This window comes from Octopus bimaculoides, chromosome 6, assembly GCF_001194135.2.
Source record: "Octopus bimaculoides isolate UCB-OBI-ISO-001 chromosome 6, ASM119413v2, whole genome shotgun sequence".
In the NCBI taxonomy this organism is placed as follows: Eukaryota; Metazoa; Mollusca; class Cephalopoda; order Octopoda; family Octopodidae; genus Octopus; species Octopus bimaculoides.
Window position 1 is genome coordinate 11,139,388 of NC_068986.1, and position 3,823 is coordinate 11,143,210.

The 3,823-nt window shown below is 36.8% G+C and overlaps 1 long non-coding RNA gene across 1 annotated transcript in view; it reads right to left on the bottom strand.

The window, feature by feature from the left end:
• Positions 1-555: 555 nt before the first annotated feature.
• The window catches only part of LOC128248100 (uncharacterized), a 10,563-nt gene continuing 7,295 nt past the window's right edge, over positions 556-3,823 (bottom strand). The window contains exon 3 of the long non-coding RNA XR_008264363.1: positions 556-1,332. This is a non-coding gene — a long non-coding RNA (uncharacterized LOC128248100). The remainder of the gene's footprint in view (positions 1,333-3,823) is intronic.

Below are 3,823 nucleotides of genomic sequence, written 5' to 3' on the forward strand. Positions count from 1 at the left end.
TTTTAATATTTCCATTTTACAAACTTTATTCAAGTGAAGTTAGAAGAAGAGTAAAAGAAAAGAATTTTATTGAGACACTTAAACACGTTCTTAATGGAAAATAATATGAAGAAGAAGAATAATATTAACATTTATTTAATTAAATTATATTCAAAAACTGTAGTAATATTAACCGTATTCTCTATCTGTGTTTCTAATTGGTTAAAATGTTTCTACGAAAAAGCATGATCAATGTCAATTCCATTGCATTACCCCATTCATCAATCCATTATTATTTAAAGGAAAAAAAATCAATAATTTCACTACAGTTGTCAAATGAGAAGCACATTAGCTGCCTTTTTTTAAGTGTTACTACATAAACATTTACCTGAAGATTGTTATAAAACATGAAACTACTTGTGATATTATAAAATTATAAAAACAGAAAAATAAAATTTGAAAATCAGACTGTGTTGGAATTTGATTGACTAATGTGTATGTATATATATATATATATATATATATATATATATATGTATATGTATGTATGTATGTATGTATGTATGTATGTATCTATGTATACAAAGTGTTTGGCCTGAATTTGTCAGTTTGCATGAAAGGAAAAGAAAACACAATTTCACATCGAAAAATAACAGTATTTTAAAAAATCGAAACATACCAACAAGATTTTGGCTGAGAAATAACAGTTTATTCAAAGTAGCTGTTCTCAGCTTTCATAATGGCCTCAAGATGGCTCCGGAACCTGGTTCATGCGTTCCTCTCTGTGTCCTTGGAAGATCTTAATACATTTCCTTGTGTTGGGTCACCAGCTTGGTCTTCCTGTTGCAGGCAGAGCAGTTGGTGTACCCAACACATAGTAATCCATGGGATTACGATTGGGGAAATTAGGAGGCCAGAAATTGGGGCTGGTGAAGTCATAAAAATTCTCTGACAATCACTTCTGACTCTTTCTGGGGGTAAAAGGTGAGGAGCCAAAGTCTGCTGCCACACATATATAACACTGTTGGATTCATTGGTCCGTGTTATCAGCTGTGTTTGGAAAGCAGTGGCCATCAGTTTAAACATTTATAAACATGCATTTAGCTGTTTATGCATTTAGCTATTAATCTTGTTCCTAAGTCAATAAACAATGCATTTATTGTTATTTAAAGAGTGAGTATATTTTTACAGGGACACCCTGTGTAATGGTGAAGCCATTCATGGGACCAGTCTGTGCATGCAAAATTTAAAAACTGGAGTTTGATTCTGGTGTTTGTTGTTTTATCTCAAACAATTGATCTTGCATCCATCAGCAGAAACCAATGACGTTTTTTTCAATATCTCATATTTCTTCTGTAAAAGATACAAATTTAAATAAGTTATAAGAAGCATGGTGGTGGTGGTATTGTCCTTGGTGGTGTTGGTGGTGGTTGCGGTGGTGGTGGCAGTGGTTGTGATAATGGTGATGACAGTGGTGATGGTAGTAGTAGCAACAACAGTGGCAACGGCTGTGCCACTGGAGGTGATGGTAGTGGTGGTGGTGGTGGTGCTGGTGATGGTTGGTACTATAGTGTAGAAGCCTTCTTTTAGATTTTTCTTTTTCTTTTCTCTTTTGCTTCTTTTTTTATGCAGAGACTGATTAAAAGAAAATAGTTGATATATAGAATCATCATCATCATCATCATCATCATCATCACCACCTTGAAGGTTTTTATCTGAAGGAATCACTACTGGTACTCACATTTAATTTTCTGCTAAGACCTGTGCATATTCTAACAGTCTTTAATCACTAACTTACAGTCTTTAATCACTAACTTATAGTCTTTAATCACTAACTTACAGTCTTTAATCACTAACTTACAGTCTTTATGTAAATAAAATAAATCAGTTAAAAAAAAAGACAAACTGTTTCCATCCATCAAATCCACATGAGACTGAGATTATAATAGAAGACACTTGTCCCAGGTGCCACACAGTGGGACTGAACCTGAAACCATGTAGTTTGGAAGGAAACTCCTTGCCATGCTGTCATGTGCATGCCTATATGTATAATAGTTCTTATTCTTCCTTGATTTAATTAAATTTATTAACCCTTTTGATACCAATCCACCCCAGACTACCCCTTTTGGTTCTATGATGCAAACTTCCTGTTTCAAAAGGATCTAAATTAAAAGCTTTGATAAAAATTCCATGACTATTTATGTTCCAAACATCAGCTGAAGGTATTTTGATAAATTCTTCATCATTTTCAAAATTAATTGAAACATGCAGTGAAAAAAACCTATTGAGTCAAGTACATCAACATCAACATCAGCATCAGCATCAACATCAGCATCAACATCAACATCAGCATCAACATCAGCATCAATATCAAAATCAAAATGAAATCAAATGGAAATTGTAGTTGTGACCCCCTTGCATGTAGCACATAAAAAGCACCATCTGTACGTGGTTGATGCCAGAGCCACTTTGACTGGCTTCTGTGCCAGTGGCACGTAAAAAGCACCATCTGATTGTGGTCGATGCCAGCTCACTGGCCCTTGTGCTGGTGGCACATAAAAGTACCCACTACACTCTCAGAGTGGTTGGCGTTAGGAAGAGCATCTAGCTGTAGAAACACTGCCAGATCAGATTGGGGCCTGGTGCAGCCTCCTGGCTTCCCAGACCCCAGTCAAACCATCCAACTCATGCCAGCATGGAAAAATGGACGTTAACCGATGATGATGCAGTGTATTTCAACAATAATAAGGCAGCAAATGGGTTAATAAAATAAGATAACCAATAGATTTCTATATTTTTTGCACCATTTTTAACTTTAAGGGAATTTTATTTTTCAAACTTTTCTGCATTAAGAGTTTCACTAATTCTTTATTTAGTTACCTGCATATATCGAAAATCAAAGAAATTGAGAACCATCAGCTTATCTTGCTTATATAGCCTCTCTTCCTCTTTCTCCTTTTTATGTCTCTTAGTTTTATGTCTCTTAGTTTTATGTCTCTTATCAAGTACAGCAAATCACCACATCTCCCAGTCCCTTCTCATTTCCTCACTAAGGCCCAGCATCAGAAGATCCTTTCTTACCACCTAGTCCCATGTCTTCCTGGGTCTACCCCCTTCCACAGGCTCCCTCCACAATTAAAGCTCAGCACTTCTTTACGTAGCTGTCCTCATCCATACACATCACATGACCAAACCAGCACAAGCTTCTCTCTTGCACACAACATCTGATGCCTCTTATACCCAGTTTCCCTCTTAAATCATTTACACCCTGTCTTGTGTGCACACTGACGTTACCCAGCCAGCAGAACATACTAGCTTCATTTCTTTCAAGCCTTTGCAAGTCCTTTGTAGTCAAAGCCCACATTTAACTGCCATGTAACATAGCTGTATGTACACAGGCATCATACAATCTGCCTTTCACTCTGAGGGAGAGGCCCTTAGTTACCACCAAAGATAAAAGCTCTCTGAACTTTTCCCAGCCTGTTCTTATCCCAGCAACTACACTTTCAGAACTACCCCACCTCCCACCCACTGCTAACTTGGTCTCCTAAGTAACAGAAGCTATCTACTGCTTCTAATGATATACCCGAGCATTTGGGGAAGCCTTTTACTTGCGTATTTTTAGTACTTATTGTACCTGCACATTTGCCACCACATGCAAAGACTCCATTAACCTTTCTTTGATACCACTGCACCTTTTATGTGTCCAAAGCTTGCACTGGGTACAATGTATGGAGTTTCTACCAGTTCCCTTCTTACATACTGAACAAGGCCATCTCCCAGAAGGGACTTGTGATTTGTTTGTCTTCCTACTTACTACAACTTTATATATATATATATATAT